The 21,773-nt window shown below is 44.5% G+C and overlaps 1 protein-coding gene across 1 annotated transcript in view; it reads right to left on the bottom strand.

Annotated features, from left to right (window-relative positions):
* The window catches only part of nrip1b (nuclear receptor interacting protein 1b), a 47,221-nt gene extending 27,875 nt beyond the window's left edge, over nt 1-19,346 (bottom strand). Inside the window, 1 exon segment of the mRNA XM_078265869.1 lies at nt 19,039-19,346. The gene's annotated coding sequence lies outside the window, so the exon portion shown is untranslated.
* Nucleotides 19,347-21,773: the final 2,427 nt, after the last annotated feature.

The following is a 21,773-nucleotide window of genomic DNA, read 5'->3' as shown; positions in this document are numbered from 1 at the left end:
CTGTGAAAATCCCACAATTTTCTAAAAAAAAAATAAATAAATCTAGTTTTTATATCAGGGAGATGGGTGTGTTGAAATATTAACAAGGACCACTATAGATGGCCTCGTGCCCCGCTTCCCCCCACCGCAGAAGAACCAAAAAAGCAGACTTGGTTGTGGAGGCACCACAGGGTCCTGGGAGATTCATTACAGGCAGATTTGTTCCACGTAGTGAAATATGAGTGAACTCTACTGCCTGAAAATTGCATTGCTCCATAAGCAGTACCCAATGCTAGAATACGCCCCCGAATCTCACTCCTAATTTGTCCTATTTGAGCTCAACACAACAGCCACAGCAATTGGTTGTGAGGAGGAGATCAAAACCAGTGTGTATCCCGCTTTGTCTGTCTGAGACGCAGTCGGACACAAAGCATATGAGACAACGAGCGATGGCACACACCCATTTCAAATCAATATAAAAACAAAATATATATATATACACACATGTGTGGACTGTGGATAACGTCTTCCCTGCGGCTCGATGGCAATTTGCCAAAAATCAACATGAGCAAAAAATGTACCCAGCACTAAGTCTTGTTCTTACACAAATCAATGAGCGGTCCAGTTTAGCCAGCACTGCAGCGATACTGGGGGGTTTTCTGTTGAAAAGTTCACCTGAACCAGATAATTTTGGTTGGAAAAAAAAAATAAAAAAAAAAATAAAAAGGTCTTATGCAAATTATCTATTCACATGTCTGGCAATGGCACAGATGATATGCAAAGAGGTCATTGCAGCTGAATAAGCATCTGTATTGCTCATTTCTAAACCACAGTTGAACTTGGTACAGTAGATAACCTGACCTGAATAAAGTCGCGCGGATCGGCGAGAAAGCGGCCTATATTTAGAAAACAGCAACCCAGTGTATCAAGAGAAAGAGAAATGTGAATAGATCCTTTATTTCTAAGCACGCAAGGCTCGGGCTTTGAGCTTGTCAGGTCTGACTGCAGTAATCAAACACTATTAATGGAGACTGAGAGGGGAAGAGAGGAACTTTTAGGAGGTGGCAGTGCTTCAGAGACTCCTGCGCTACTGTACGGCTTACATGTGCGTGTGGGTTTTGTGGTTCTTTTTGAAGTGTGGGGCTGTGGGGGAGTGAGGAGAGACCTCGGTGCTCAGCTTGGGGCGTATAATCTATGGTTCATTTGCAGCTTTTCTCCCCAGTATGACAAGCCGTTTACAAGACGTAGCCTCTGCCGCTGACCCAGTTCTGAGTGGCTGCGTCTCACGACAAGGCCCTGCCTCCCCATCAGGCCCTGCTCCTCGTCTAACTGACGATAACACCGCCACCCTCTGCCTCCGTGAACTGTGGGGGAAAAAAAAAAAAATAGGTCGCCCTGACCCACTTTTCGCCTTCTTTCCCCCCCCCCCCTCTCTCCTTCCTAACATCATGCAAGAGCGTGATCGAGGGAGACAGTCAAAGGGAGGGAGAGGGAGAGAGAGAGAGAGAGAGAGAGAGAGAGAGAGAGAAAACAAAGCAAGACTCAGAGACTTCTCTGTGTGATGAGTCCCTGTATTTTGCCGATGTGTTCCTTTGGAATAGAGGCGACCCTTATCAGTTTGCCTGCTGTATGTTTGGCAAAAACCCTCCCATGCCTTGATACAACAACTGCTCCCTAGGTTAAAACACCATCGGCAGGCGTCATCGGCCCAACCCCACCTCATAGTTGCTACGTCTCCTCTTCTAGGTGGCCATTATCTCATGGCTTACTCAGAATGCTAAATGGGATCCCCCCGGCCTTATTTAAACACAGACGTACGCACTTTTGCTTTTTGCAGTCATCCAACACCCATGAAGGTATGACATGTCACCCGGGCCACAAGAGTTACGAGCCTTTCTTGGCTAGGGGAGTTATTATGGGGCTAGCTGAGCCGCGTCTGCCCCTAATGCCCGGTAGCGTGACACTGGCCCCCTACGAATGCCTCTGTGTGGGTTAGGATGGCTCATGATGGATCTCAGATCACACACGGTGCTCTCATGCAAACCCGTCTCTCATTAAACTCTCGCTCACGCATTGCTTTTGTAATCCCTCCATACATCAGCCGCGGCTCTCCTCGACGGGCGCGTTCCTGTGACATCAGCCGAGGGCTTCATTCATTTATAAAAACAGATCGTTTGTTCTGCAACGCCCTCTGTATCGGCGTTTGAAGCCATTGTGAAACACCTAATCAACGCACACCTTTGACTGCTAATTTAAATATTAATGCGCCTGCCAAAAATCATCACTCACTGGAGCCTCGGCGTCGCCTGGCAACCATTGTTCAGCTTCTGTTCCGGAGCTACATTTGTAGGAGTAAGAGTGGCATTTAATTATCACCTTTTAAAACACCTTTTAATTTTAGAAAAAGAAGAATAGTTTTTTTGTAGCAGTAGTAACCAGGGCTGCAACTAACGATTATTTTCATTGTCTATTAATCTCTCGATTATTTTCTCAATTAATCGATCAGTTGAAAAAAAATGTGGATCAGTGTTTCCCAAAAGCCCATAAGACGTCCTCACGTGTCTTGTTTTGTCCCCAACTCAAAAGGATCGTCAGTTCACTGTCACAGAGGACAGAAGAAACTAGAACATATTCACATTTCACAAGCTGCCATCAGAGAATTGTTACATTTTTTTCATAAAGAAATGACTCAAACTGAATAATCGATTATCAAAATAGTTGGCCAATAATGATATAGTTGACTCATCACTATGCATTACAGGGATTTTACACATTTTACAGTGAAACCACAGCATGACTTGTGGTATGCACTAGGGCTTTTTAACGTCATCGCAATGTCAAATTGCGCAATATACACATCGCAAAAGGCTGCCACGTATCGCAATAGAGACTCCGAGATTTTTTGTTTGATTGTTATTGAAAGAAAACATCAGTAGAAAACTGCATTCATTCTTTGTTTAGCCGTGCCTTTTATATATATATATATATATCTCATTTAATGTTCAATTTGTTCAATAGAAGAATGTTGGAAATTATTTCCTTTCATTTGTTTTAAACTCAACAAGCGATGTGCTGTATTTAGCAGAACATGGAAGCAGCAGCAATGCAGAACTGAGTACACTTTAATATCTTTTAATTTATCACAAGCAATATCATTATCGGCATATTCAACAACGTTACTGCATATTTTCCTCATATTGCGCAGCCCTAGTATGCCCTTTTTTTGTTTTTTATTTGGTTACACAAACCTCTTACAAATAGACTGCCAAACAGCTCTCTGAACATTTGTGCGCCTCATGTTAGCACCCTAGTGTTTGCCCGTACAAGACCATTAGTCCCACCAGATGCTAGCCCGACATGTGTTTGCGTGTACGTACTCATTTGCATCAGCCACAGTTTGACACGCCGCTTTCAAAACCAGAGGAGGGCTGACCTGCCGCTAAAACTCTCACCAGCCCCGGTGCTAAGCCCCTGCGTGCTAATGGTGACCTAGTGCACACAGACAAGTTGGTGCCTCGGAGACGAGTCATGAAGCCCGCTGCTCCACTTTCCTCTGCTGCCAGACACGCTGCAGAAACGCTGGCGCTGTGCTCTTTCTGACTTTAGAAATGTCTAAAGTGCAGCACATATGACCAGAGACGGAGAGAAAATGGCTGTCGGAGAAAGTGGAATAGGGTGTCTGGTCTCTTTAGGCTGCGGGGGGGGAGAAGGTTCTAGTTCCAGTTCAGGGGGTGAATGTGGGTCAAGCCCTGCCTCCTTATAAGCACCAAGGTCAATGCTGAATGGAGGGGAAGGTGGCTTAGAGAGAGAGAGAGAGAGAGGCCCCGGATAAAGCACATTCGTCTGGCTATGGTGCCAGCACCGGCCCCAGACGTGTAAACACAGTTACACAAGCACACAGCTCCTCTGTGCTAGCCCTAGGTGTGTGTGTGTGTGTAAAAATAAATAAATAAAGATCTCACACGTTATACAAGCTTTACCGTAGCTTCCATAACCTTTAATAACCCAAACAAAGGCTCAACTTAAAATGACATTAGCGACACCTGTGTTGCGCTGCTCTCTTTGGACATAACACAGTTACACAAGAGGAACACCTGATGGGCTGAGGCTGAAAATCAACATCCACAGCTCCAGGTTCCCTCTAGGCTCCTTTATGTGTGTGTGTGGGGGGGGGGCTAAAGGTGTATCCAGGCGGGCAGCAAATGATGTCTGATTTGAAATGTCAAATCCTAGCAGGCGATCACCTTTTATTGCAGTTGTGTCTAACAAGACAACTCTCTCCACATAATCAAGACAGTTTATGAAGTGTTTGGACCACAGGGGAGAGCACTGTGCTAACGATGCCAGGATTTGGAGTTTGATTACCAGTGGGGCCATCTATGATTTTAAAAAAAAAAATAAAAAAATGTACTGCATAAAAATGCCAATATTTGTCGAAGAAAACTTGGTTATACAAAAGTAAAAAAAAGAAAAGAAAAAAAGTGAAGCGCACTCAAGCTAAAAAGTGCGAAAAATGACAATGGGGATTCATCAGGGTTAGGAGAAAGTTGATCGGAGTATAGAGATGCCCTTTATAAAAACCTGGTCCAAAGATCTCAGGACCTCAGACTGGGCCCAAGGTTCACCTTCCAACAAGGACAAGGACCCGAAGCACACAGCCAAGACGACACAGGAGTGGACGAGGGACAACTCTGTGAATGTCTATGAGTGGGCCAGATGGGGCACGGACCTGAACCCAATCAAACATCTCTGCAGGGACCTAAAAATGGCCGTCCAGTGCTGGTCTCCATCTAAGTTGGCAGAGCTCGAGAGGATTTGCAGAAAAATCCCCAAATCCACGTGTTGCACACACCCAAGAAGACTTGAGGCTGTAATCGCTGCCAAGGGTGCTTTAACTAAGTACTGGGTAAGGGTCTCAATATTTCAATACGTCAGTTTTTTTCTTTAATACATGTGCAAACATTTCTAAAATCCTGTTTGTCATTATTGGGATACTGAGTGTAGATAGATGAGGGGGAAATGAATAAGGCTGCAACATGACGAAATGAATAAAGGGGTCTGACTACTTTGTGAATGCACTGCATCTGGATGACGTATCCCCCTTACTAAAGCTGGTGTCCTTCCTGACAAATTGAGGCCTTTCGAAACTAATGGCAACAGCCTTGCATAATGCCTTACTCCTTCCAGCACATGATCAGTTTTGTTTTATCAAAGCTGAAGACTATATGTCTCGGCCTGTTTTCTAGTAACGCTACAGTGAGAGGAGCAGCACAGCATTTGATAAATAACTGACATTTGGCTCCACAGAGAGTAAAGACATTGCTGCGAAAACGAGACTGGAAATGAGTCTTTGCTTCTTCACATAGTTGCCTGAGACCCTGTGTGCAGCCTCTCATGTCAGACACGATATTATATTCATATCTGGGCGTAGCTTTACTCAGCGGCACTGATGACATTAGGAGTTGTTTTTCATCATTGGACAAAATGCCCTTTTGTTTTGCTGAATTCTATTTAATTCCATTCCATTTTTCATCGGTTCGTTACATTGTGTCATTTGGATATTGCATTTCAGCTGCGGATTAAAAGGTTAAGATTCACTAAATTGTAAATTGTTACCCTGCTTTTTTGCCGTCTGATGGCAAACGCCTGAAATGACAAAGACGTGAACTTTGTCCAAGTGGGCGAGTTAAGAGGTGAATGGTGGCACTACAAAAACCCAAATAAACAAAGTTATGCAACCGGATTCAGGTTCACTGACTACATAAATAGTTTTAAATTATACTTGGTCATCATCTCAGAAATAAAGTTACATTTGAAACAAAGTTGCACAGGCAGCATATCAGAATGGAAACTTTGACTCACACTATTTAAGGAGTAGATCAAAACGGTAGCATTTTCTGTCACAACACACCCTATATGGAAACATGGCATCAAAATAGGCTGCAACAAGCCTCAGGGACCTCAGGGAAACAGTCCAGATTGCCCAATTCTACAACTATAGTGTACATTTAAAGCAGTGTGTAATATTCTGAAAAAAGTCACAAGTAAGTACTCTTTTGTAGAAAGGCATTTGGCTATAGGGTTGATCATAGTAGGGCCGCAACTAACGATTATTTCCATTATCCATTAAAGGAGCAGTAGGTAAGACTAAGGTAAAACTACCTTTCTGTCATATTTGCTGAAACTGACCCTATGTTCCAGTAGAACTACAGGAAGCAGGTCATTTATAATAAATCCAGCTCCTCTGACTCCACCTACAGCCTGGAGTGAGATTTGCAAAAATCCACAGCTCCCTGTTCAGATGCACCAATCAGGGCCAGGGGGGGTGTCTAACTGTTCAGATGCACCAATCAGGGCCGGTGAGGGGGTCTAACTGTTTAGATGCACCAATCAGGGCCAGGGGGGGGTGGGGGTGTCTAACAGCAGAAGAAAGGGGGGGGGGGAGGGACTGAGAAGTTGTCGATGTTCAAATTCTTTGGCTAAATCCTGGATCTTCACAATCCTACAGCACCTTTGATCTGTCCATTATTTTCTCGAGTAATCAGTTGTTTGGTCTATAAAACGTCAGGAAATGGTGAAAAATGTCAAAGCCCAAGATGTCGTCAAATGTCCCGTCCACAACTCAAAGATATTCAGCTTACGGTCACAGAGGAGAGAAGACACTAGAACATATTCACATTTAAGAGGCTGAAATCTGAAACGTTTTACTTTTGTTATTGTGAAAAATGACTCAAACCGACTAATCGCTTATCAAAATAGTTTGCGGTCAATTCAGTAGTTGACAACTAATCGATGAACCGATTCATCTCTGCAGCTCTGGCTCACAGCATGTTCTAACAAAGTGGGCTGGGATCCCGACTCACCCAGCCATATGGTAATCACATCCAGGGGGGGCAGAAACATTAGCGTGCTAGCATAAAAATACTCTGAAGCAGAGACAGTAGTGTGCTCTAAAGCAAGACAGTGAGCCAGCGTGCTTTTTAAACAGCGGGGCAGCTGGAGGGAGGGAGCGAAGGCAACTGCAATGACACAAATCCTCGCAGCCAGCTCACCCTGGACATGAATCACTGTGGACATGAAAGGACCTTTCCCTGACACAAGCTGCTATCAGTGATGGAGAATTGAAGGGACGACTGAACCTGCTTGCTTCGTCACCACGGTCAAACGGGGGTTGGAAACTTGTGGAGGAAGAAGTATTCAGATCCTTTACTTAAGTAAAAGTACTAATGCCACACTGTAAAAATGAAAACGCCGAAATTTCTGAAATGTAGCGGAGTAGAAGTAGAAAGTGGCATGAAAAGAAAAGACTCAAGTAAAGTACAAGTAGCTCAAATTTGCTTAAGTACAGTACTGGAATAAATGTACTTAGTTACATCCCACCACTGTGTGCTATCAGTGATTGAGAATTGAAGACTAACCCTGCCCGGTTCGTCCCCATGGTCAAACGGGGTGGAAAACTATTGGGTCAGCCATTCCAAACTTCAGTCTGGGTCTGAACCTTGACCCCGTTTGACCTCGGTCGGCAATGACCCGATTAAATGACAGCGCCTGCAGCTGTCTCCCCCCCCCCCCCCCCCCCTCACCCTCGCAGACATACAAGGTCAGGCGAGAGGATAGGGGCCAAGGCCGGTGAAGGGTGTCACATGATTGGATCTCCTTCAGGAGAGTTCCTCAAACGGCCTCCTCAGCAATCAGGTCAAGGTCACGCTCCGGCCTTAATGCCGCAGGAAGAGACAAGTCTCTGAATGTGCACAAAGACGGATGAGATGGAGGAGGGGGTTAGTCTTGCATTGCAGCCCACAGCGCTGGGGAGTAAGGTCTGGCTACACCACGCTCTGGGTTGTTGGCATTTCTTTAAACCAATCACGATCGTCTTGGGCGGCGCCAAGCTCTGGATGCAGCGACGGTGGCTCTGCTAAATAGTCTCAGGAAGGAACTTGTTTTGGTGGAACATTTGCATCTCGCAAAAGAAAACACCACATCCAATATTAATGAAGTTAACTGTTCACACAATACAGTAACGCAAGATATTTAAACCTCATTGCCTCCTACCAGTGTATCTCCGCGTGTACTTCGTCCACAGCGATCCCACCAATCGGTCCCAAAACGTCCCAGTTAGAGAGGAAATGCCGTAAAAATATTCTTTGTAAATCTTTACAACCATTCCCTGAAAGAACCAAGCAGGCCTGCCTTGTTGCAACATCCAAATGTTCTTCAAAACTTTCCATTTTCAGCGTGTAGCTTCCAACTCGAAGGTTGTTTCCTGTAGCGAAGGGATTTTGTGAACGGCAACACACAGAGGGCGGGAGGTGAGGGACATGATGTCAGGCTTTATCCTGGAAATATACTTCCGTTGATCCACACACGAGGAGGGATGACGACGTACTCCTCTACATGTTCAGCAGAGAACTTGAAAACACAAGCCATTACTCTATTAGCCGTATTAATCTTCCTGCTTAGTGGACACTTTTATTCAAAGTCACTTACACGATTATCACTCTTGCACATCTCTTTTCCATTTCTACAGCTGGATATTTACTGGAGGAATCCAGGTTAATTGCCTTTGCTTAAGGGCAGAGGCTGAGCAGAGCGTGAGCCAGCAATCTTCTGGTCACCAGTCCATTTATCCAAAGTAACGGGTCATATGGCTGCCTCAAGTCATCAGCCCAGTGCTCTCCCATCTCTGAAATGGCCTCTCTACTACTGGGCGCCTTCTAAACGCGGTTACGAGAAAGCTGCACTTCTTAGCCACAGTCTCTCGGTCTGTTTACCCAGCTCTGGTGAGCACGCACTGAATAACGCCACCTCACAAATGGATTTACAAGTGGGCTGGAGGGTTCACAAAAGGATAGCATCTTTCAGAAATTCAAGAGACCACTTTCATAGCTGGGGTTATGCCAAGTGGCCTTGCTCTTTGCTTTGTGGTGTGGGAGTGCATTCATTTTTTTTTTTATTAAGAGATGTGCCACTTATTTAACCATGTTCTTTTAAAAGCTGTTCATTGACAGTGCAATCAGTCATTCATTTATTCATTGACACATTTAAAGTGGAGTGAAGGATATCTGTAATGTCACAGTCATTACAAAGCTGGTCTTTATGCACCTTTGAAGACAGACTCTTTTTGGAGGAACGAGAAATAATCAAAAATTGGATGACATACCTAAAATAAGGTGTTTCAAGGCAATTCAGTGACATTCCTCTATTGGAAACCCAGATAATGTGCTGCAGATCTGAACTCGCGTAGCTTCAACTCTCCGAGGCCACCCGCACAGGTCCCTTGTTGCCCAGCAACAGTTCAGCTCATCACCAGAAGCCAAAAAGTTACACAATTACAGTTCAAGCCAAAATGAGTTGGGGTGTGCAGCATGTAACATCATTCAGCAAGTTATATCCAGCCACTATAAGATGTGGGTCTGAATGAATAAGGGAGTGGGGAAGCCCCAGTTCTTGCATGTTTCACCCATCCTGCGAAAGCCAAGCAATGTGAAAGTATGCAAGCCTTCACACCGAAAATAACCCAAATACTGACAGTGGAATGGTGTACTATGAACTCTGTTGTGTTTTTGCGCTGGGGGCATAAAAGAGCAGCTCTCAGGTACAAAGTTTAATGATGAATTTCCCCGAACTTCACCCGTTTCGCAATGGAAATAAATCTCAGGGACACAACCTCGCAGCATATACTGCATATGCATCCCCGCTCCCCCTCTCCCTCCCCCCCGTTCCCCCCCTGTCATCCTGTGCAATATATCCATCATTCATTCATAAATTCAGAAAAAAAAACTCCTCTTTAGTTAATTGCCTGGGAAAATTTAATTTCAAACGAAAGCTTTCAAAAGAGAAAGATATAATTAAGTTGCAGGGATCTCTCTGCCCCCTCCTTGTCCGGGAAGGGGGGGGGGGGCGGGGGGGGGGGGTGCGAGGGGACATGTGCTGTGAGCTGTGCAGCTCTGCACCGCACTGCTCCGTGTCAGGGAAGTCATACACCCATGTTTAAAGCAGAATGTTACGTAAAGCCTCCCCCTCTGCACAGGCTTACTGCACCAGACGCTGTGTCCTTGCCTGGGCTGCTCAAGGTTCCCAAAAGGACAGGCTGCTAAGAAGTTGGGAAGGACGGGGCCCTGTGATAGCCTGCAAAGAGGGAGAGGGCGGGAGAGGGGGTGGGGGTGGGTGAGGGGGGGGGGAGCTGCTGCCTGTGACAGCTTTGGACTTTGAATTCAGCGCCAGACAGGCTCATGCATCAATCCCTCAACTTACAAAGACAAGCCACTAACCTTGACGAGGCCAGGGACTCTTCAGGAATGAGTGGCATTTTCACTTAGCCCCAGCTCTCCCCTGCACTCCTGCCACCTAACCTGGTTAAAATAAGACACAGTTGAATAACAGCCCACATCAGCCCCTTAGGCTGCTTAGACCAAGTCAGGGACATAAGCAATAACACACAAATAGCATTAGTACACAAGGTGCAGTAACCTTGTCTGATGCTTAGGGTTGGGTATCGTTTTGTTTTTTTTTCGATACCGGTGCTACAACGATACTTTTAAAAAGGGTGCCAGTGCCTAAATGATGCTTGAACCGATACAAAAAAAAAAAAAAGAGCACAAATCAACAGTCGGCGACATTGAAGAATGGCTTGTTTACAGCTAACGTTACCTGCTGCCAAGTGCAGCGTTAACTAGCGCCACGTGCAGCGATGCTTCTGTTGCCTCTAACGTCCGTTTCGGAGCACCAGAGAGCAGCGCAGGCATTGACATGGCACCAAAATGAGGCACCAGAATTTGCGTTGGCTTTCGGCCCGGTAGATACCGGTCTTCAGGGACCAAGTTTCGGTACCCAACCCTACTGAGGCCTGTCACGAGCGGTTTTGTTGGAGTGAGGCACGACGCGACGTCATGTGAATCCACGTTTGCTATGATCCTTGAGATCAACGATAGGATTATCGCAGACTTGCATGCTCCAACTGCAACAGAAGCTACGACCACACACACCAGTGTCTGCCATCTTTCTCCCATGTATTCCTCTGTGAGAAAACAAAGGCAGACGCTCTCCATCACATGCTGGAACAGGCTGGGTATATTCCTCCTATCTGTGAGCGTCTGTCCTCGTTCCTTTTTTGCAGCCCGCCCACTCTGTCACGCCTGTGACATTGGCCTGCTCGTGGCAAAGCAGAGACCTTCCCCTGCTGTCTTGACTGCAGCATCCTGGCAAGCACGCTCACCACAATGGTAGAGAAAACCTTTTTTCCTACTGCACCTCAACAGCCCCGGGGGCAGCAGCTCTGCTACAGGAGCAAGAGAGGCAGAGAGGGAGGGAAGGAAGGAGCGAAGGAGGGAGGGAGGGAGGGAGTCATTTCCACTCCGCTCCTCTGCTGTGACCACACCAGCACCCGGCCAGGGAAAGAGTCAGCTCCTCTCACATCACCCAGGAGGTCTGCTGCCCCACACTACATCTCCACCGTCTTTACTTAACGTAGCAGAGGAGAGGGACGGCGGAGATTGGGTGTTGAGCTGGTAGCTCCGTTACCACAGCACAAGGTAGCTGGATGCCGTTTCCCCCAGCTCTGCTTCATTGATCGGCACAGTTAGGCTTCCACAGCTGTTGTTTGCCTATAAGGGCCGATACTTCATGTGGATAACGTGTAATTTATTTGACCCGCAATATCTTCCCTCTTTTCGCTCTCCCTCCCCTTTAGCGAGCAATTTCAGCAAAGTCTAAATAATTCACGGCAATTGCAATCAGCCGCGATCAATCGGTGGAGATAATTGAGGGGCCTGTCATTGCGCCAAGGCCAAGGTGAAGCGGGAAGGCAGAGGGGTGGAGAGTTGGAGGTGAGGGTGAAGAGGGACGAGGAGGAGGAGGTGGGACGGGAGCCATTCAACAGATGAGCTCTGGCTAGTATAGCTCTCCGGGGTTGCAACGGAAGGTGTCCCATCTTTCTTCCTTCGCATTTCGCCATTCCAGCCCGCATCCAGGAGCGATGGCAGTAAAAGACGCATTTAGCACTTCCTGCCTTGTCATCAAAATGAGTCCCATTGACTTTGGTTGCCTCCTGTTCATGGCAGAAGCGCCAACAGGAGCAGGAGTGATTGTCTCTAATCAGATAGTGCCGCTATAACGGAGAGCCCTCACTAAACCCTATCTTCTAAGCTGCACACAGTGGGAATACTCACCAACTGCCCACACAATAATCTGATTTCAGAAAGCAACACAGACTTCATTCATTTTATGCCTTTGTTTTCTGACACACTCTCATTCTTTGGGTATTCTAGTGGCAGAATATTCAGAGAGAAAAAATACTAAAATGCAGTATAAAAATGAGTAAACAGCAAGTTTCCGCCTGCCTCTTTATGTACGCGTCTGCCCAACTCATTTCACCTTTAGGATAGCACAGCTCCATTTTAATGTCTGTATTGTATTTTCATTTGTTTTTTTATTCAATTTTCTTGGCTTCAGTCGCTACATCGTTCTGTTTACACATTTAATAGCTCAAGCCTTGACATTTTAGCCTCGTCTTCGTCATATCCATTTCAAGATTTTTTCCATTCCAATTGTATGCAATCTGGTCCTGTTGTGGTATCGCGCCGTGCGTGTACGATACTGTAGTCTGTAATATACTTGCGCGTGTGTGAGAAATGCAGCAAGAGATAAGCAGTGTGGAGGAGGAGGCCAAGAGAAAAGTCAAGATACTAAGGAGTGCTATTAACAGTAAGATGCTGAACACTTTGTTTGCAGTGCAGTGCAGCATTGTCTAGTCTTCTATTGGCTTGTCAATTTTGAGACAAATGTTTTACTCCGACTATGACATTTACAGCACAACTGTTGCGGTGTAAATCTCGTCCCAGTAACAGCAGCAGTATAGAGTATCGTTATTAGTAGAGAGTGCCTGCCCTCTGAACCAACAAACAACAAAATGATTTGGCTTAATGCATGCTCCACACAAATATTATAGAGCCCAAACAATTAGAGAAATGAGCTTGTGGCCAAAAGGTCTCTGGCTTGAATCCTCAGTGGGCTGACAGAGTGCGGACCTGTAAGTGGATGAGAAATACTTCTATTCCTCAACATCTACTGTCAAAGTGCCCTTGAACAATGTTCGTCAGCCAACAACACAAGTGCTGGGCAGCTCCCAGGTCTATAATAAATCAAAAAACTCTGCAGTAAAACGCATGACACTTGTTCAGGTAGATTGCACATTCGTTTGTTTTTGTTTGCACAGTATCTCAGAAAAAAAAACAAAACAAAAAACGGATGCCACCTCTTGCAACTGTGGCATCATCCTGTATCAAAAGACATCAAATTACTTAAAAAGGGGAACGGAGAGTCACTAAGTAACAACAAGCAGGTGGATTCTGTAGGGCTGTGCAATTAATCAAATTCTTACAGCGATTTCGGCTCCTAACAATCACAAAAACAATGCCATCTGGAAATTATTTTGCACTCTACATTTTGCAAGCTCTTACTTTGTCTTGTGCTCTGAAGGGGAATTCAAAAAGTTCTGCGAGTAAAGTATTAAGGAAAATGTCACAGTACAAGGTGTTTTTTTTTACTGTTTCAATGCTTTTTTTTAAAGTTCAATAAATGCGACATCTTTCCAAAAGTCAATGAGCAATTATGTTTAATAACCGTGATTTCAACATTGACCAAAAAAAAAAAACGTGAATGTGATTTTTTTCCCCCCCATAGTCGAGCAGCCCTAGGATTCCGTAACTACTTCATGTTTTTTGTGCTATAATGAGAACACCTGGACGAGCACAATCACACACACACACGCGCACACACACACATGCACACACACGCACACCAAAACATGCCACGTTCATACAGCAGCAGTGGTGTTTTGATGGCAGATAAGATTTGCTGTCCTGAGAGGCAGCCAAGGGGGATAAGGCAGTGCAGAGTCCAGTCTTGTGACTCTTCAGCAGCCTCAACATCATTTGCATTTGGCCATTTGAATGTCCTCTGGTTCTGTTGCCAGCTATTGCACACCACTCAACAGCAGCTCCCTGGACTACAGGTCAAATCAAGCTCCATCCAATGCACAGGATCCTTTGCGTTACAGCACACCGGTCAGAACACTCAACACACAACTTCTTTCAAAGTACGACTGTGAAGTTGGGCTATAAATGTGCAGGTTTTTAGTTATCTGTGGCAAAAGAGGACAAGCCGAACTACCTTGAACATCTTGTGTAAGTCAGGTCAAATAATTAAGCAGCTTAAATGCTCAACAAAAGAAAGGCTGAAAAGGCAGACCTCCAGACACAGACAGTATTTAGAAGGCTTTAAAAAAGTTGAACTGTTGTCCACGTTACTTTAGGTCGTTAGTCAAAGTTACAGTAGTTGTGCGGAAGGTAGCACATTAACCGAACACAGGGCACTTTGTTTGTTTTTTTTATCCTCATATTACGACATCCAAAACAGGTTGCTGCTGGGAAGCTTTGTAAATACCCTTTTGGAACCTGAACTGAAGTTCTCTGCCCTCTTTTCTCTAACTCGCAGCAAACTCAGCCCCTGACCTTTTGCCTCCACGCCGATTCAAAGTCCAATGAAGCAATAGGACATTTCAGAAAGGGAGGAAGGAACACCTACGCAAAGGCCATCGAAAAAAGTCCTCCCTGGCAGAGAGTGAAAAAAAAAAAAACATCCAAGTCCATGAAGTCTATCAAAACATATCTGACATGATGACTCAGTGATGTGACAGGCTGCAACAGACCAACTTCAACCAACTGCACGTTGGTCCGCAGTCCGATACCCTTCCAAACGCTTGAAGGGACCTGCCATTGGTTACACAAAAGTTAAGGATGTGGTGTTGGCAGCAAGGCAAAAGAAAATGACCATTAATGGGGATCATTAACTAAACCATGAATCCAGATCCTGGCTGTTTATGGTGCATTGAAAAGACAAATGTCACCTTCATACTGACTGTAACATTGCCTTGTAGTAAAAGACACACTGCTTTGTGACATGTTTAACTACCTTCACCTACACTGGATTTACTTTACATGCGCAGGGGCCTTTGTCACCGACACCACCCCCCCCCTGAGTGGCACTGCAGAGTAGAACACAGAACATGTCACTACAGGGGCATATAAAATAGATGCAAGGCACATTTAAGATTCTTTCAGACATTAATCCAATTTAGAACCAATTTCAAATCAAAAGAAATGAGGAGTAAAAAGCCCCCCAGTGATGTATGAGGCTGGCCAACCAGGTAGATTTCTCATTAAGTAGCGTAATGTACCCTGTGGCGGATTTGGCATTTTTTGGGGGGCCCAAGGCGAACACAGGAGCCCTCCCCATCTGTTGTTCTCCACCCTTTTTTCAATCTTTATTTAACGTTTTTCAAAACCAACATGAAAAAAAAAAAAAAACTTAGTATAATGTTCCCTCAGCATTTGGTTTTGTTTACAAGCTGTATGTTAAATGCGGTGACGTTAAATCAGCCGTTTTCATGTAACGTTGTTCTAAGGTACCGTCTATGTGCTGGAGCGGTGTTTAATGTTAAAATGTGGTCTGAGATGTATCTGGAATTGTTCATTTACTCTGTGGGATATCTGTAACGTTGAAGATGAACAGACTCACAATAGTAAAACTGATTTTATTCCGATCCAAAGACTATCAGTCCTAGTGGAAACACTGTACAGTGGTGTGAAAAAGTGTTTGCCCCCTTCCTCATTTCCTGTTCCTTTGCATGTTTGTCACACTTAAGTGTTTCGAACATCAAACCAATTTAAACAAAAGTCAAGGACAACACAAGTAAACACAAATGCAATTTGTAAATGAAGGTGTTTATTATTAAAGGAGAAAAAAAATCCAAACCATCATGGCCCTGTGTGAAAAAAGTGATTGCCCCCTTGTTAAAACATACTATAACTGTGGTTGTCCACACCTGAGTTCAATTTCTCTAGCCACACCCAGGCCTGATTATTGCCACACCTGTTCACAATCAAGGCATCACTTAAATAGGAGCTGCTTGACACAGTAAGGTCCACCAGAAGATCCTTAAAAGCTACACATCATGCTGAGACCCAAAGAAATTCAGGAACAATTGAGAAAGAAAGTAATTGAGATCTATCAGTCTGGAAAGGGTTATAAAGCCATTTCCAAAGCTTTGGGAATCCAGCGAACCACAGTGAGAGCCATTATCCACAAATGGCGAAGACATGGAACAGTGGTGAACCTTCCCAGGAGTGGCCGGCCGCCCAAAATTACCCCCAAGAGCGCAGCGACGACTCATCCAAGAGGTCACAAAGACCCCACAACAACGTCCAAAGAACTGCAGGCCTCACTTGCCTCAGTTAAGGTCAGCGTTCATGCCTCCACCATCAGGAAAAGACTGGGCAAAAATGGCCTGCATGGCAGAGTTCCAAGGAGAAAACCACTGCTGAGCAAAAAGAACATCAAAGCTTGTCTCAATTTCTCCAGAACACATCTTGATGATCCCCAAGACTTTTGGGACAACATTCTGTGGACCGATGAGACAAAAGTGGAACTCTTTGGAAGGTGTGTGTCCAAGTATATCTGGCGTAGAAGGAACACTGCATTTCATAAAAAAGAACATTATACCAACTGTAAAATATGGTGGTGGTAGTGTGATGGTCTGGGGCTGTTTTGCTGCTTCAGGACCTGGAAGACTTGCCGTGATAAAAGGAACTATGAATTCTGCTGTCTACCAAGAGATCCTGAAGGAGAATGTCCGACCATCTGTTCGTGTACTCAAGCTGAAACGAACTTGGGTTCTGCAGCAGGACAATGATCCTAAACACACCAGCAAGTCCACCACCGAATGGCTGAAGAAAAACTAAATGAAGACTTTGGAGTGGCCTAGCCAAAGTCCTGACCTGAATCCTATTGAGATGTTGTGGTATGACCTTAAAAAGGCCGTTCATGCTCGAAAACCCTCTAATGTAACTGAATTAGGACAATTCTGCAAAGATGAGTGGGGCCAAAATTCCTCCAGGACGCTGTAAAAGCCTCATTGCACGTTATCGCAAACGCTTGGTTGCAGTTGTTGCTGCTAAGGGTGGCCCAACCAGTTATTAGGTTTAGGGGGGCAATCACTTTTTCACACAGGGCCATGATGGTTTGGATTTTTTTTTCACCTTTAATAATTAACACCTTCATTTACAAATTGCATTTTGTGTTTACTTGTGTTGTCCTTGACTATTGTTTAAATTGGTTTGATGTTCCGAAACACTTAAGTGTGACAAACATGCAAAGGAACAGGAAATGAGGAAGGGGGCAAACACTTTTTTCACACCACTGTATGCGTGTGCTAAGAGAGAAAGACAATGTAGTATTTTCCATAAGACCTTATGAAATAAACATGCTTGAGTATTGTAGATCTTATAGTATTATTTTTCACATGCAGTCACACACTTAAAAAAAGAATGTGGCTGGTAAAAAAGTTGAGTGGCTGGTAGAATTTGGAATCCACCAGCCAACAGTGGCAGGTGGACAACAAAGTTCATTTCCATCCTTGCATACAAACCGTACAGTACAATGAAGTAGAGGGTGACAATTTCACTGTTGGTAACGTGATAGGGATGGAATAGAGCATAGAAATCAACGTTGTCAACGTGTTTTGAGTGTGAGAAGATCTCCGTTAGGAATTACGTAACGAAATGGCCTAGGCCTGCAGGTAATGCATGTATAGCGTAGCCTAAATTTCGAGGCAACCTCAGTGATTTGACCGCGATTAACCAAACGCACACACGCGTCATCAACTGGCAACATCTCTTTTTCTTTCTCTCTTTTCCGCCAGGTGGCGCGCAAGCCTGCTCGCGGTGTGAAGCGCGCGTCGGCGACAGAGTCTGATAACTTTAGACAACATATGGAACGAAACGGGAGCGGGACGGGATTCGGGAGTCTCTCTCTTGGGATTTTGCAGGATAGGATTTTTGGGGGGCAGTATTTTTTTTATTTTCATGGGCTCGGGATTGGATGGGAGCGACAATTGATTCCCGTGTCACCCTCTACAATGAAGTGAAAGGGGGTTGTTGATGCCAATTGGTCTTGTCAGACATCCATGCGTTTTAGCGTATGGATTTTTAGAATGACATGATTAATTATTGAAGAGTAAAAATAAAAATAAGCTTAACCGTAAGTTTAATAGGTGTTAATGGGGCCCCTGGTAGTTTCTGGGCCCGAGGCATATTCCCTGCCTTTGCCTAATGATAAAGTCCGCCTCTGAATTACGTACCCTACCCTGGGTACCCTGGGTAGCTAGATTTTAACACCTTGGAAACCTCATTTAGGACTCAAGCTCAACATAGCCGATAACTACAACTCGAGGTTGATTTAAAACCCTTAGAGATCTTTTTTTTCTTCTTAAAAAGGAGCAGGACTTGCCAATAGTCCATTTACAGAATAGTGCAACTCTGACGTGTTTCCCATTGGTGGTGCTAAAACTACTTCAAAATAGGAGGCTGTCTACTGTTTTGACCCGATGTGATTAACTACATGGTACTAACTAACGTTACATTGCAGCCCCTGTGACATGGACAGCCCTACAGTGTGTATTGTTACTAAATCAGCCCATCGAGGGACATTATTCATTCAGTGTTCATGGTCAGTCAGTGTGACAGTAGCGACAGTTAGCGTCACTTAGAAAATTAGCAGGACGCTTTCATTCGATTCAGCTGCGGTCGGTCCGTATATGAGAATACATTAACTACAGTTGACATTCATTTTCATCAGATGTTCACACAGATAAATGCCTCTATTGTAGGCCTAATTTACTGCTTATGGTAGCCAGGAATTAGAAAATACAGACACTGAACGACTCTGTGGGCTAAAACAGAAGCCTATAGCACCGCACGTAGCCAGGTCTATCCTCCACTTCTTTATGCAGCGTTTTCAGCTATATCCATATGAGCCTCTGCTCGCCTTACGACACACAAACAGCCTCCCCTACCCTCGACAAAACACGCTATAATCTAGCATAATCCTCGACACCGTGTCCCATATGCGTGTATTTTTCACCCCCAGAGGTAATAATTATTCTCCAGATATGACGGTGCGTTTATCTGTAGCACGTACGTTAGCTAACGTTAGGTCCCCTACCTGCGTTGTCCACCCCACAGTCAGCCGGAGAGCCGCATCGATATTATTCGACAGGAGGAGGCAAATCCAATGAAAACGGCCGCATCTGTCTTGACACTTTTGGCACGGAACAAAAATGGCGAGGCAGGCTTTAGGAAAAAAAAGAAAAAAAAAAAAAAAAATCAAAATTTTAGTCCAAAAAAAATTGCCTCGTTTTCTTGTGTGTGTTGCGACTGTGAGCGCGCTGAGGTGTGTAGCGTGCAGTCTGTGGGAATTGTTTATTCTCGGAGTCCCCTCGCTGTGGAGAAGTGAGCGGAGACAGGCACACTCCTCCTCCTCTGCCTGCCGCTGACACCACCCTTAAAGGAACAAGCCTTCAGTCCAGGGGCGGTTCTAGGGGGGGGGGAGCCACATACTGGGCTCTTTTAAAAGTTTTTGTTCCTTTTTAAGGTTTTTGTCTAGAACTGCCACTGCTTAACTCAGCTGCTGCCCACACACTCCCACTGCCAATAACAAGAATCATAAGGCTCATAGGCGCCGATACCGTGGGTGCTCCGGAGCTCGAGCACCCACGGGAAATACTGAGCACCCATGTGTGCCAGACTGCCAGTAGGCTACATTCATTTACGTGCGCCCGTAAGCATCCATGGAGGAAAACATAAATCGGCGCCTATGATAAGGCTAATGACATAATACAAATAATAATAATAATACGCTAATGATATAATAATCATAATAATAATAATAATAACATAATAGTACACTAATGACATAATAATTATAACAGTTATGATAATAATAATAATAATATGCATTAACTACATATGTTTTGTATGTTCATTTAGTTGCTCTTAAGCATAACTGTTTGTACGTTTTCATTGTCATTGATTTGTCATATTGTTAATGTGAGTAGTAGTTGTTCCAGGGACAGTAGTACTGTTAGTATGGCTCAGTAACATTAACAGCAGCTGTAACAGTGGCAGCACTAGCAGTATACTGTATTTTAGCACTTTTGTGAAACGCCACAATCTCCAGAAAGTGCCTCACAGAAAATATCAGCAGGACACAGAGTCAAGGCAATCTTAAAAGTTGGGCTTTACAGAATAAGTTAAAGGGGCACTCCAGCGCTTTTACACAGTTAACAGTTTCATATCGTTGTCAGGGGGAGTAGTCTACCACGCAACCTGTGAAAACAGTTATACAGTATAATGTCTTCTGTGGCTCTGGAGGAAATGTCTTAATGGAGCACTGTGTAGGATTTAGAGAGCTATATGGGCAGAAATAGCATACAATACTCATAATTATGTTTTCATTAGTGTAAAATTACCTGAAACTTAAAAATGTTGTGTTTTCGATAGCTTAGAGATTAGAATATCTAAGCTAACCTTCATGTCTACATAGGAAGTATATAGTAGCCCAAAACCTCACAGCGGCTCTAGAGAGGGCCTTTCACGTTTTTACGTTAGGCTACCTTAAGGCCACTGCAGGTTCTACTACACCATTGGAAAGGGAGGGGTGAGCGGAAGGGTAGTCTCACATTGCCAGACCATACTCCACAGCGCTACGGAGGAGGGTCTGGCTAGTCCACACAGCATTCTGGGATGGGAGAAAAACATGCTCTGGTTTATTGGCATTTCTTTAAACCAATCACAATTGTCTTGGGCGGGGCTAAGTGCCGGACGGAGCCACGGTGACGCTGCAAAATAGCCTCGGGAAGGAACTTGTTTCGGTGGAACGTGTGTACGTTCAAAAGTAGTTTTAGTCGTGCAACAGAAAACTCAGATTGGACAGATAGTCTAGCTAGCTGTCTGGATTTACCCTGCAGAGATCTGAGGAGCAGCTAACCATAGTCCTCACAAATCCACCTGAGTTTAGAACGCCAACACAAAGAAAGAGGAAGGTGACGGACATCTGGGCGAAAATGAGGGACATCCGGCGGAACATCTGGCAGCAACGGAGCAATCCCGGAAATGAAACGTCGTCCTGATGATGTCATCAGGAGGGTTAGAATCGGTCTGGGTTTGGAGAATGAAAGCCTGCGCTACATACTGGGGCAAGGGAGTTTGAAAGATTGTAAGCATTTATCGGACAAGGCAGTTCAAATAAATATGCTATTAAGTTGTTAAGTAAATGTAGGATCCAGTGATTTTGAAGCTTGACCCATAGCAAAGAGTAAAGATCAGAATAGCTCAGCCTGAGCTGCATCGATTCTGATCTCTTGTTTTATTAATGGGACTCTCAGGAGTCTCCCCACTTTGTGGAGGTGTAATACTGAATCACTATTTTAGGGACTGCTCAAATATGAGATTTACTTTAACCTGACTATTAATGTCAAATATAAAGCATGGCATATTCTAATGGTGCATTATTATTAACCTGCGTTTCTTTTCATTTCTGGAATAAAGATTGTTGTTTGTTGGGCCAACATAAAGCATAATGGTGGAAAATGGAATTTACATCATTCATTATTATAGGACACAGTAAGTACCTTTGTACAAATGAACAGTCCAATACCAATTAATGTGCAGTCTGAAATCAAAAACCATAATGGAGACTGTACAATAATTCCATAACCTATGCCCATATAACAACAGCAGGTTAATAAAAATGGCATTTCAGTTAAATGAAGAATAAAGTAAGAGATGGCACAACCAACAACAAATCATTAGGCCTCTCCTCGGATAAGGTCCAAACTTTGAGAGTTAAAAGAATATATCTGCCACAGGACTGGAGATTTACTCTCTGCCTCAGCACAC

This window comes from Sander vitreus, chromosome 13 (assembly GCF_031162955.1).
Source record: "Sander vitreus isolate 19-12246 chromosome 13, sanVit1, whole genome shotgun sequence".
NCBI classification, from domain to species: domain Eukaryota; kingdom Metazoa; phylum Chordata; class Actinopteri; order Perciformes; family Percidae; genus Sander; species Sander vitreus.
This window is presented reverse-complemented; position numbering and strand designations above follow the sequence as displayed.